Below are 14,831 nucleotides of genomic sequence, written 5' to 3'. Positions count from 1 at the left end.
AGATCACTGACATTTCTATAAAATCTCTTACATGAATAGCATAGACCAAAATGTAGAAGGCTATATGTTGGGTTTCAAATTAGACTTCAATTGCACCCCCATCCATCAATTTTGGAACTAATATGTAGTGCTCATTTGGAGGAAAACTTCATAGTTACATGAGCAATAAGGCTGCCAATATTCAACAAAAGGCATTGGAGTCAAGAGTATATTAATTGTTAAATGTAGATACTAATAAATCCCCATAGTTGAGTCAAATGGAACTTCCAGTTTACTTTTTTAATTTTTAGGGGCATCTGAGAGACTTGTTGGCTTCCACAACCTGGTGTTCTCATCATCTCCAAAGATTAACATGGTTTCCTCCATCATTAGCATCAATTTCCAAAACCAACCTTTTACTTATGAAATTGTACTTTCTGCCTTGATTTATGGTATAAATCATAGTTGGCATACTCACTATTTACTCAGCGAGTTTCTAACACTCATTGAGTTTTTCAGCTAGGCAATTTTTTCTACCATTAACTCATGGATTTGAAAACTTGGGCATCACCGAAAAATCACTAATTAATTAGTGAGTCTTTAGGTCATAAATTTTAAAAGAAAACTCATTGTCATGTGTAGGCTAGCAATATAGGCTAAAAAAGTTGATTTTTTCAACATAAGTTTTCTATTATGTGATTAGCATTCATCATGAGAATGTAGTTTTGTACCCACTATGCATTTATATAAATCTAAACTCTACTTATTTCTTTTATGTTCTCTTTAATTAACTCATTAGATGCATCTTCTCATTGAAATTTGCAAAAAAAATGTATTTTGAATTAAATTTTAGCAATTTTTTAAGGTTCCTAAGTTTTCTCGATTTTTTTTTTAAATGGCCTTTTTTTTCTTGAATAAACTTATAGGGAGCTTGGCAAGTTGTTGTCGAGTTTGAGTTTTCCAACTATGTTATAAATAATGTGGACTTCTTGATGACCAAAAATTGGACAAAACCAAGTCTACTCTTGATTTAGGTAGTGTTTTGCATACTTGATGGGACCCAATTTTGGCTAGAGTCATAATTGAGCATGAATGGTATAATTTTCCTATTCATTCCCTCAATTGTGTCTACAAGGTATGAAATGTTACTGATGCTCTTCATTGTAATTTCCCCATTTTAGGTTTTCTTGCACTGAAGTTGGATTTGACCTTTTCTATGAGTGTTAGCTTTGTTAGAGGAGTTATTTCATGTCATCAGTGAGCTCAATTAAGTTTAGGGCACTCATGCTATTGTTAAGGGTATTTCCAACTTCTAGTGTATGTTTGTGACCAACGTATTTTAGACCAAAATTTTTGACCATCTAATAAAGTATGGTCAAATTGATTAGAATATGCAAGGAAACATATCTTATTTTTTTAAATACATGCCCATGTTGGTCAAAATTTTGACCAACACGAGCTTAATATGTAAAAAGGGCAATTTTGGCCCATTATCATTGTGTTCTTGAAGATGCGTACATGAGAGTCAATGGTTTTCTTAGTTCTAGAAGAAATTCACGCTATTGTAAAGCAAGGAAATCATCAACCAAGTGTAGAAGACAAGCTCGATAAAATTGCAAAATTCATGCTATTGCAGAGCAAGGAAAGGATCAACTGATAGTAGATCAAAGACAAGCCCGGTAAAACTATGCTATTCTCTGTAAAACTATGTTATTTTTAGTAAATCTCCTTTACATTTCTTTGATCTAAAAATCCTCTTGATATGATATGAACCCCAAGTAGGGAGAATAGGTGATGACCTTGCCATAGATGAAGATTGGTCACTAAGCATCTGATTTTTCAATTTGAATATAATGGATCACAGAGGGTAAGTACTAAAACCATTGTTTTTGGCTAGGGTATTAACTGAAACAATTATTTTCTTTTATGGCTTTGAAGTCATTTGTTCTAGAACTTCTCAAATGTTATGCTCTATCTCTACCCATGGCTAATATGGGTATGCTATATTTCATGATTTAGACCCCTCTAAAAAAAAGTGATATCACTACACAGCTTCTTTTCCACCATAGCTACACCCTGGATTTTCATGACTTTCAAATTATTTTTTCCCACATTTTTATATGGTCTAAATTGGGTTTCTTTGTATAAGATTTTCTTTTCCCTAATTTTTTTTTGTTATATAAAGCCCATAGACAAGTTGAGGAATGTGCGGAGGGCATGAGCTTGTAGGAAGCTTTATTGGGATCTCTTTCTTCTATCTCCAATGTTTGGGCATCATGGCTTCACACTTCTCATGTCATTTTTGTCTTTTTAGGTTTCTTGGCATTTAAGAAAAGATGACTTTTTCTGTCAACTTTATTGTATTTTTCATGTGGTTGGGCATCTATCAACATAGAATGAGGGGTTTCTGATATCTTTTATTGCATTAGATTTTCTGTCACCTTTGGATGAAATATGTCTTTTTCTCTAAAAATCAACATTGTGCTTATTTTTATCTTGTTTTTAAAATTGCATGCCTCTGAATTAGAAAAAATGTTATTTTCATATTTGCCTCTCAATTATAATATGCCTCTGAATTATAATATGCCTCTATGCATAGTATATCATCATGGCTTTGAAATCTCCACAAGGATATTCAAGTGTTTTTATACCTTTTTCAGCTTTGCATGCCTAGAAAAATTCCTTCTTCTCACACAAACACCCCTTTCTTATAAGTCTTGAAAGAAAATATGTGTAGAAATAGTATGCATACATCTTGAAACCATAAAAAACCTATGCAAAAACACCATGAATAACACATTGGGAATATTGTAACACTTGTTGCATTTGAGTAGTAGCACCAAATTTTTTTGGATGGTTTCCTAACAACACTAAGTTGCAGCACAAACGCAACTCCTTGCACCTCAAGATTGACACTTGAAACCTTCTTGAGCTTCTGACATGTAGCCCATAGCCGCATGGTACATACATTACTAGGAACATCAATTTGATATCAATTTTGAAAAAAATAATTGCAGAATTCTTGAAAAAGATGTCATCAAAATCTCTTCCACCTAGAGAGAAGTTAAAGGCATGAGCTAAGATCTTCACTTCTCCCTTCTTGATGGCTACTGCATATACTTGCATGTTGGAATGTCCAACATCAACAAATATAACAGTAAGAAAATTAGTTTTATGAAAACCTATATTATAAATACCATAGACCAAACAAGTCATAGACTTGGTCTTGTTAACCAAACAAAGTAGATTTAGGTTCACACTAGAAGCAACATTGAAAACAACCCTACACTCAATATCAATGTAAAATGAAATTTGAATACAACAATCTACAATTATTGTCTTCAAATTATCTTTTGGTACACTTTTTTTTATCATATTTTATAATTATCTATTTCATATCTATATTTACCTCTTTGTTTTTCTCAAAGTCTCTACAAAAGAACATTAATGGATGCTCTTACACTTTCTACCAAAGGAAACATTATACGTTAGGTTGAGGTTAAGGAGAGTCCATTTGTTAAGGCTAAGGATTTACAGTTATGTGTGTTATTTTGGTTTCTTTCATTTTTTAGTTTACATCACTTAAAATTATGATTATGCTAAAAAAATACATGAATAAGAGTTCCTCTATGCCTTATGGATGCCTAGAAATAGTACTTTGTGGAACAGTGCACATGACCACATTGAAAATCAATGTCCATAACAAAATCAAGGGGAAACATTCTAGAAACATAAGGAAAGGACATATGCTTATCTAGATGGAGCTTCTCATTGATCTATTGGAAATTACCTATAATTTTAAAGATATTGTATTTTTTTTTATAGGTCCAAGAAAATGAAACATGATCCCATCGTTTGATACTTTTCGAGGAACTTCTCAATATCTTACAATTTATATTCTACATAGTGATGGAGTAGATGAGAAATTGTTGCTTTAAGGACCAAATTATTTAGTTTTCAATATGATATTATAAACTTTCCACTAATATACCAAGTTTTTAAAATGGAGTGTGTAGGATGCCATTGACCTTGAGCTCCCAGTTGACACTTTACTGCAAAATATAGCTCACTATTGGCTTATCATTTAAAATCTCTTTATTTTCACTAAAAATATTGCACAAGTAAGGTTTGTTTGGTTTACTAGCTGAAAAATCCACTAAATTTACAAGTAGCTTTATATAATCCTTTAAATGTTGTAATAGAAGTAGTAATATGGGGAGGCTCTGTATTGCCATCCTTCTATATGTTTTTACAAAGTTGGCTTGATGTTACCAATTTTGCACCATTCAATGAATACAATTATAGGAATAAGAGTCTCACAAAGCAAATGTATTTTGAATATTGGCTTCATAATGCCAAGAATAGGAAAAATATGAAAACATGAAGATCAAACTATTCGGTAAGGAAAGAGTTTGAATCTAGAATAATCTTTTTAAGAAAATGGTACTCATCTATTTATTTCATAACATTGTAATCATGTGTGATAATCATGTATTCAGTTGAAAAAATTGTACTCAAACTTCTTCTATTTAGTAAAAGAGATATTTTTTGGTGTGTTTGGGTTTTATTCCTCAAGGTCAAGGGGTTCTTGGCAATGTCTATTTGTCATCTAATGATGTTGATGTATCTAACTTGATATCTTTCTCTTTTGATTTGTTTAATTTTGTAACAATATTAACTAGTTCCTATTGTATTCAAATTGGTGGAGGTTCTTACTTTTCTTTGTATTCGAGTCGTGGCATGGGTGGTGGATACTTAGGTGGTAGTGGCTCATCCTATTATTGAACTGTAAGTATAATTGTTAGATTTTCTACTATAAAATTGTAGTCTCTGACAGTGAAGTCTAATCTTTTGTTTGTGAGAGCTTACTAGGGTTTGAGTAGTAGACTATAGAGCTATCTTAGTATGACATCACCTTAACACATCTCTATGGCATATATATGTGTGATCATTAGGCTGCCATAGGCTGGAATAGAATCAGGCTCTGAGAGGCATAACTTAATTTTTTTAAAGGCAACATTTTTTTATATCAGAAGAAGCTCTTGTAGCTTGAGGTGGCTAAATGAGAATCAAAGTGTAGAAATATTATACAAGCTATTAGTTGGTAGCTTGAGAATTTGAAAAGATTCTAATGGTAGCATTTACTATTTAATAAATTAAAGATATTAATGTCTCAAGTGTGGGAAGGTATAAGATGCAAGATGAGTAGCACATTATTGTTTGCTTGTATCTGGAATTTGTTATTTTTATAGGAATTTTCATAGAATGACTCTTGTAGATAGAGGTTCTATGCATCATCTCCAAGTGCATATTACAAGTACATTTTAGTATTATGGATCTTATGCTGATCTACAAATGTTTGCATATTCTTGCCTTTCTAGCACTTTTAATGATGGGATGTTGTTAGATTAGCAAGACATATCTAAGTTTGAATTGGTATATGGCAAACTAGAAGATTTCCTTTGTGATTGTTGTAAATTGCTTCATTATTCCCTTGATACTATCAAAGATTTCCATTAGAAAGAATGTCGGATGGTTTGCTTGTAATTGAGATACAAACCAAGTTGGCATAAATGTTTCCATTATGAGATAATTACTGGTTTTTAGATTTGAGGGAAAGGCATGTAAGATCCTCTACATTATTGCCCATGTTACTACAGAACTTAAGTGGTTTAATCTAGAATGATTTTTGTTATCTTTAGACTATCATTAGTAATATCCTTAACCCACTACTTTGAAGGTACATTCTTTCTTTAGAAATTAGGATATCGGTTAATTTAAGGATTAAAGTAGGAAGGTAAAGGCTACACTACACATATTTGTTTAAAGGTTAATGCAACACTCTCTGCAAGGTTTTTGGTAAAGGAACTTAAGATCCCAAGATAAAGTGAATGTCAAGAAACTTAGAGAAAGATGAGCTTAACAAATAGATGGGGGGTCTCTTAATGAAATTTTGAGATGTTTTATTATGAGAGTTACCCTTGATTGATCAAAATTGGTCTATATGATGTATGTATGGGTTTAAGCTGCTATATTTGAGAGATCTAATCTTTCAAAAGAATACCATGTAGGAATACAATTGTTTATGGAACCAATTCAATCAAGGTGGATGAGTGGTGAAATTTTTTCATTGATATAGCGAAAGATATGGCTTTGACTGAAGAAATTTTTATAGTGTGCTTGATGGAGGTCATCCTTGATTGATTTAGATTGTAGTTATTAAGGTAGTTGTGGGTTCATGTAGGATATAAGGATGATAAAGAAAACTGCCATTCATGTAGATTATATGGGCTATTTCTCCCAAGATCTTAGTTTTGTTAAGATTGTGGATTCTAAATCAGCCTTTTGATCTTTTTGGGTTATGGCTAAAACAAAATTTAGGATGAATTTTTGCAACCAGAGGGTGGGTGGGGTACAAGGGGCTTTTCCTTTGATGCTAAACCTGAGACATCTAAGGTATATATGTCTACTTGGCTTAGTTGTGGCTTCTGGTTGTACACTTATGATACTATTCAATTAAGTTTCACAATTTTCATGGAATCATGTTTATATAATTATATTATTCAAGGAATAGTGGAAATGGATTTGTGGAGTTGTGATGTAGGCTGGTCCAATACTGAGATACTACTTTTAGATTTGAGTGCTACATTATTAAATAGTCAACTTAAAGCTTAACATGTGATTTAATTGATCCCATTTGACATGAGTTGTCATGGGATGGATATATTTTATTGTTATAGCCCACCATATGTTCTATATTTTATCATTACAGCTTGCCAAATTTCCTAACCTATTGATACTAGTCATCTACATAGGTATGCTATCAAATAGCGAAGAAACTAAAACATATAAATGCAAGTCACTAAAATTCATCCCATGCAATGCATTTGAAAGTAAGAAGAATCAAACTAGTGGAATATTGTAACTGCATCTTGAACTATGCCTAACTTCAACAAGCTAGTTAAACCTAATCCTTTTCTATTACACCTCTCTAGGGATCATTAAGTGTGCTCCTATGTTTTTTTAAATAAAAGAAATATTATGTAAATTATCTTTTAACTTCCCAAGAGTTAATACTTATTACTGATAATTTTTGTTGAATGTGACTTTATATTGATTTATGCTTGTATAGTGGATTATATAGTATGGTCTAAATAGTATACCTCATTGTTAGACTTTAATGGTTTTAATGGTTCCTGCAGAGTATGAGAGAAAAAGGAATCAATGACTATTTTTCTTTGTGGTTCATGGTTTCAATGGTTCCATAGCCATGTAGGAATAAGGTTCATTTAAAGTGATCTAGTGTTTCACTCTATCTCCAAACTCTTGAAAGAGGACTTCAATGTAATCTACAAAGTCCTTCCTGCATTTTTAGGAACACAATCTCTTTTATGCAAGTACAATGAACAAGAAAATAAGTTAAAGTTTAATGATTTACAAGTGTTTCTTACACAATGATTTGAAGCATATTTTCTTAGGAAGGCTACAAATATTGTGTTTTGAAGAGGCCTCAATCTTGCAACTATGAGGAGCACATATGTTACCATTACATATGAATGGTAATTAAAAGTATTTTTCCTCACAAAGCCTCTCAAAGGATGGCTACACAAAAGTTCTCAAGGTTTTGTCATATTGACACAAGGGCTAGGTAGATTTCTCAACCCAAATTTAATTTTCTTCAAACTAAACCAATGCAATTGGGATTATTTTAGACTTTTTCTACATACTGACATCTTGGGTCATGGGATGATGAAAACCACCAGCTATTTTTGTAGAGTGATTAAGATACATTGTCTATAACTTCACATTTTGCAAATATCTAGGCCTTCTAAAAATTTATAGGATCATTTTAGTACATTTGAAAACATTAATCAACAATTTCCATATGTGCACATATAAACATTAACTACAACATGTGCCAATTTATTTGAAAATATATTTTCTTGTGAAGAAAGACCATGCCTAACAATATGTACCCATAACAAAATATGATAATAGAGTATGAAAATTGTAAGGTAACTAATATATGGATCAAAATCATTTTTTCCATTTTTATCTAGTTTTGAAAATGAGGACTTATCATTTAGCTATTGTAATAGAGTGGTTGGACATGTATTAGGTATCAGGAAACTTTATGTAGAAATGAATATATTTTTCTTTACAACTTGCAGCTCTTATTGGTTGATAAGAAAATAAGAAATTCAAGAGATATGATTGGAATATTGGAAGATGTAATTCATGGTGGTTATCCTATCTTAATAATTTTTGAATACATTGAGCAAAAAGCCCTAGCTACCCTTGTCATCAATAGGCTTCAAGGTGCACTAAAGATTGCTGCTTTAAAAACTCTTGGATTTGGAGAAAGGAAAAGTCAGTATTTGGATGACATTGCTATGTTGACTAGAGGTATTATTTAGTAGTATGATTATCAAGTGAACCTTGAATCTATGTCTCTTAATCATTTATCATGGTAGTTTTCTATCCAATGTTAATTATGTTGGTCACTTTTTCATAGACCATAATGAAGTAGCCTTTTAAATATTTTGAACATGAGTTTAAATTGAGTGCAAAAAGTAAGTTGTCAACTTAGGATTATGTCATTTTAGAGTTCATTCTCCTAATATGTTATTAAGTAGTATAGACAACTATAAATATCTGAACCATGTATTCTAATGTAGGCACTGTCATTAGAGATGAAGTGGGACTAGCCCTTGAGACTATTGGGAATGAGGTTTTGGGAATTGATACCAAGATAGTGTTGAGAAAAGATTCAACAACAATAGTTAGTGATGGAATGACTGAGGAGGATGTTGAGAGAAGAGTTAATAAAATTAGGAGCATGATTGAGGTATGACTTCTTGTTTGTGTGTGTTTGTTCTTTGGGCCTTAACATGGACTATCAATCTTATGCTTTGTAACTAGAACACTTTAGTTTTATTCTTTATGTTATTTCTCCTTTGTCTTCACCTAGTTTATCATCATGGTTAAAACTCTACCTTTTTTTGAGCATATCAATATATTGGCGAAGAATAACTCATTAGAGAATTGTGCCATTGTCAACCTAGCTTGTAGAATGTATTTGACAATTGAATATTTTCTTTATTTCCAAGTTTTTGAACAAGATCACGAGAAAGAAAAATTGAATAAAAGGATAGCTAAACTATCTGGGAGAGTTGTAGTTATATAGGTGAAGTTATTGAAATGTGTCTAGTCTTCTATAGTGTTTCTCTATTAAATACTTCTCTAAGTAACAGATAAATTGTGTTAATGATAAAGTCTTGACTAGTAATTCTTATTAATTGTAATGTCTCTCTCCTATTTCTAAAATTATATCTGATCTATTCTCCAAAAAATTTATTTGTGATATAAATATTTAATTTTTTGATTTACTTATGGTTTTCTGGTGTACTTTGATTGTTGTGGTTTTCTTAGTATAGGCAATGCCACACAATATATTTATAGCTAAGCCACTTGGAAATGGATGTAGTGCACTTCTAGATTTATTTAAATACCAAATTTTGTGATAGAAACTCTTATTATTATTTTTTAGCAAGGTAAATATTGTTGGAGTTGATGAAATCCAACTATGAAGATGCCCAAGATCACCTACATGCGAAAACTTGTCAAAGAGAAGCCAAGGAAGGAAGAGCAAGGAGCAAGGGAAAAACCCTAAATAGACATGAGAGAGAAAATATGCAAACACAAGGAAAAATGTATTTACAATGAGAAGTGATGTTATGATGAAAATACAAAGAGGCAGCCCGAATATAAAGAGCTCTAGGAATCTTCCAGAACAAACTAGAAGATGTTAGGAGATAAGTGTGACAACTAAGCATACATCTACATTAGGTGAAAAGTTCTCAAACAATGTAAGAGGATAAGTATGAGTTAGGAGAGAATAAACGCCTGTATTGTCAATGACTTACAACAAACTCTTAGACTACAACTAATTAATGAATGCATTTACCTAAGTAAGCTTAAGTAAATAGAATAATTAATAAATCAATTATTTACTCTAACAGCCCCCTTAAGTGCAACTTAGGGAAATGGCTTAAACTCACAAAACTAATATGAAATGCAGAATGAGTCCTAGCAACGAGGCCATTTTATGTACCCATGTACAATGCAAGAAAATGCAACCTCTGAAAATGGGGAAAGAGACAAAACCAAGAGAAAAAAACCCTCCCCCAAAAAGAGGTAAGAACCTAGTGAAGAACTAAAGAAGCCTCCAACTAGGGAAATATCCCCTAAAATAGGAACAAAGAGTGATCATGAAGAACATCAATGAAGCATGAAGAAGCTACAAATCTATCATCAGAAGAAAAATAGCTGATCTGAAGAACATCTATGGAAGAAGAAGGCACGAACCGAGTGTGTCTATATGGTAGATGATCCATCTCACCAAAATGCATAGGTAGCCAGCCACTACAATTGCCTTGTATATAGGATCAACCATTGAATACATAGCTCACACTATCAAACCATCAAACCACAGATGCATTAGACCATCAAAATAACCCACCATTAATGCAAATGGGGTGAGATGATAGGTAATTGAGAAGGTGGGCCGAAGTCTTTTGTAGAAAAACCAAGAATGACGAGAGAGGAAGAGGTAAAGACACCTATAAAGACACGATCACACTGATGCTACATGGGGATAATGTTATGGAAGGGACACTCACTTGACAAAGGGAGATTGCCTAAAACAATAAACAACTATCTCCCCATGGTGCTTTATGAAAATAGTGCATCTACAACTAACTCAAAACAACATTCATGATCCTTGGAATGTAAAAATGGCACTTTATCTTAGTGTGATTGATAAAAGTTCTTCAAAATGATAGCTAGAATGATCAAAACCAAAAACAAGCTGATGCAAAACATAGTACAGCCTAAAACAAAGGAAACCATGCTAGGAAAATGATTCTCGAGCCTAAAACACTCAAGATATCCACCATATAGAAAAAATGTCAAAAACATGATAGAAAGAGTGTGGGCCAAAAACTAAGAAAAATGACCACATTTTTAAAAAGGTGATAGAACTAGCTTTCCAAAAATATAAAGTTTTCAAAAAATGGGATTGAGACATAAAATATATGAATGCCGGAGTCAAAAATACAACTTTGGACTTTAACTTTAAAAATGGACAAAAAAAATGCATCAAAACCTGAAAATACCTACACCAATGTCTCCATCTTAGAACCAAATTTTTGGAACTTCTTTCAGATTGGAAAAATACCTATGTATGCTCAAATTATGGCCAAAAAACCAATAGTAGCTCTGAAACAAAACCAGGTGAGGTGCATGCAAGGTCTGATGATGTAGTGTTGATGTCATGCTAATGTCAGCAATATGTGAAATTAATTTTGATGGCCATGTGGCCGTCACTACAAAAAAGGATGCCACGTGGCTGCCATGTGGTAGTTGCATGTGGACACCACGTGGCAAAGAAAATGATGTGGTAGGTGCCACGTGTCAAGCACTGGCTGACTATCCCTACTGATGCAAGTACACACAAGTCGGGTAGAGCAGACTGGTGGTGCTACCTCGCCTAAGCACTATAGGAGTGGTGAAGACTACAAACAAGAAACTAAGAACGACTTGGGTGGCAGGCTATGGTAGATCACCGACGAAGCTGAGCATAGGAGGGAGGCACCACTTGTGGAGGCTACAGTCAGAAATAGATTTTTTGTGGTGGAGAAAACATGAGTCACCACTAGAGGAGTAGTGCGTCAGTGGCCTTTTGGTGGCCACTAGCTAGTGCCATGGTTGTGCGCCCACAAATTATTATTTGTTAAAAATTTTAATGTGCAGATTGTCTGTACGTCTCTATGGTAGGCCCTGATCTAAAAAAAATTTACCTCCTGGAGCCCTGTCTCCAAAATTGAAAAGTTTTATATGAATCCTGATTGTAAATAGCCTTCTAGATCTACTGGTAGCATCTTTTTGGGCTGAAAGTGCTCCAAAAATTCACTCTACTCCTAATTTAAAGAAAAAATGCATAAACAAACTAAGGTTTATGACTCCAAATCATGGATTCAAAAACCTTCAATGAAGCAGTAGTAGGGAGGCTCTGATACCATGTTAGAGTTGATGAAATCTAACTCTGAAGATGCCCAAGATCACCTGCATGCAAAAACTTATCAAAAAGAAGCCAAGGAAGGAAGAGCGAGGAGCAAGGGAAAAATCCTAAATGAACATGAGAGAGAAAATATGCAAACACAAGAAAAAATGTATTTACAATTAGAAGTGATGTTATGATGAAAATATAAAGAGGCAAACAGAATATAAAGATCTCCAAGAATCTACCAGAACAAGCTAGAAGATGCTAGGAGATAAGTGTGACAACTAAGCATACATCCACATTAGGTGGAAAGTCCTCAAACAATGTGAGAGGATAAGTATGACTTAGGAGAGAAAAAACTCCTGTATTGTCAACAACTTATAACAAAATCCTAGACTAAAACTAATTAATGAATGCATTTACCTAAGTAAGCTTAAGTAAATAGAATAATAAATTAATTAATTATTTACTCTAGCAAATATTAGAAAGCTTGCCTACCATAACACCGCCTAGGTTAGATTATATTTTCTGAGAAACGATATATGACTAAACAATTCTCGATTCCACTTCACAAATGTATCATTTGATTTATAATCACTTGTAGCAATTAAAATACTATTTGTGATATATATTTTTAGCATATTTCTCAATCCCCATCTTTAGTTATGTGCATCTCTTATCTTCCCATAAAGTTGGACTTTGCCTTTCATTTGTTATGATTTTTGAGTGTGTGATATATAGCCTGTGATATGATAGGTGTTTCTTTGGTTAGTTCTTTTTTATTATTGATGGTATTCTCCTTCTCTTTGATTTCTTCCAATTAATATTTCTCTTTTCATGATTACTCAAGGAACACTAACACAAATATTTTCCTTATCTAATCCATTTAGTTAATATGTTTTGACCAATGGTTGTTTGTTTATAGATGTATGATTATGATCATCGTGTAACCTAAGGTTGTCACTCATGTAAAATATACCTTATGTATACATGATATGCCCTCTATAATCATTGGCTAACTTAGATTGTAGTAGATAATATTTATTTACTCTGTAACTGGTGGCATATATATCATTCTTTAAGATAGGCTTTATTGTGCCTATATCATTACGATAATAAATAAGCATGAGCCAAGTTAGGTGATGGATGATAAGAAGTATGATTGATAGGCAGGAGCACAAATAGATATAGAGTTGAAGAAAAAGAAGTTACAAGTGGAGGATGCTTTGAATGCTACAAAGGTATGGCAGTCTTCTCTGTAAATAACTTTGTCATTTGATACGAATGCATAAAACTCCCATGCCAATTCCTATGCTAGCAAAAATTAACTATTAAGACATTTGTGTATGGAATGAAAAATTCTTTTTTCTACTATCCTTTGATCCTCCCTTGTAGAATGCTAAATTAATTGAAGTTATATTAATTGTATTCGAGAAATTCAATAATTAATTTCTATAAATAGGCAACTGTTGAAGAGGGCATTGTTCTTAGTGGAGGGTGTACTCTTTTGAGGCTTGCTACAAAGTTTGATGCTATTAGAGATACACTTGGAAATGAGGAATAGAAGGTAGCTTTATTTTGTTTTTGCTACACAAGCAAGTATGGTTGGCATGGAAATGGCTTTATAATCCTTAATGGATATGTAGATAATGGTTTTTCATATATACTTAGCTCTAGAATGTGTTTGTAACATCTGGCTCTAAAATTTGTTGGTTCTTTGGTGTCTATAGATTGGTGCAGGTATTGTTAAATGAGGTTTGAGCTATCTGGTGAAACTAATTGCAAAGAATGCAGGATTAAATGGAAGTGTTGTGGTTGAAAAGGTTATTACAAATCTTGAGAAATTGTTGAATAGAATCAAGTATATTTAAACTCAATTCTTTCACATCTATTCAATAGAATCTCATTGATTTAAGCTCATTTTCTGAGGTATGTCCTATTTAATTTCATTAGACATCAGCCCAAATGCAGACAACTCTTTCTAGTCCTTATGAAGCTTGTTGAATTTAAGTAAATTGACACTATGCCTAGGCGTACAATCTTATTGAATTTCACTAGATGTCATACTAGATGCAAATAGTTCTTTCTAGTCATCATCATAGTAAAATGATAGCCCTATCCTTATCTTTTTATAGGTCCTTTCCAGTGATAATCTTAATTATGGATACAATGCTACTATAGGTGGTTATGAAGATTTGATGGCTACAAGAATTATTGATCCAACTAAGGTAAGATGGTATATTCATTTGATGTAATTTAATTTAATTTTTTCAATTTCCTAATTGGTGAAATGAATGAAAATTAGTGTCATTTAAGTCCTTTCAAATATGGTTTATCAAGATGTTCACTGACTATGTATTTGTGCAGTGCCCTTTTTATAAAGAAAGAAGGAAAATGTAAGCCTAAGTTGGATATGATGCCAATTGTCTTAGGCCCTCTACCCTTTATGAATTATGATGTGTATTGTACATAGGTAGGAATTATACTATATCATATTGAAATTGAATGAATACCAATATCTATCATAATATGATAGGCAACTAGTTGGTTGCAAATTGTTAGGAAGCTCACCAAGATAAATTGTTATGATAATTTTACCCTTTGTGAAATTAAAAGGTTGGTAATTTTCTTTTGCTAAATTACTAGATGATTTAGCTACCCTATTATTTGCCTCTATGAAATTGATACAAATCTAGGTATGCTAATATTTATTTTGTTGTATATGTATGCATTGTGGATATAGTAGTGTGTATCTGCCTTGCATTGAATCATTGGCCTAGTCAATAAT

At 32.6% G+C, this 14,831-nt stretch overlaps 1 pseudogene; it reads left to right on the top strand.

Moving 5' to 3' along the window:
• Positions 1 to 7,982: 7,982 nt before the first annotated feature.
• LOC149553218 (chaperonin 60 subunit beta 2, chloroplastic-like) lies at positions 7,983 to 14,443 on the top strand (annotated as a pseudogene).
• The last annotated feature ends 388 nt before the right edge of the window (positions 14,444 to 14,831 follow it).

This window comes from Cupressus sempervirens, chromosome 6 (assembly GCF_028749045.1).
Source record: "Cupressus sempervirens isolate cs-2001-9-10 chromosome 6, ASM2874904v1, whole genome shotgun sequence".
NCBI classification, from domain to species: Eukaryota; Viridiplantae; Streptophyta; class Pinopsida; order Cupressales; family Cupressaceae; genus Cupressus; species Cupressus sempervirens.
The sequence above is the reverse complement of the archived record's forward strand: the minus strand, read 5'-3'. Positions and strand labels throughout refer to the sequence as shown.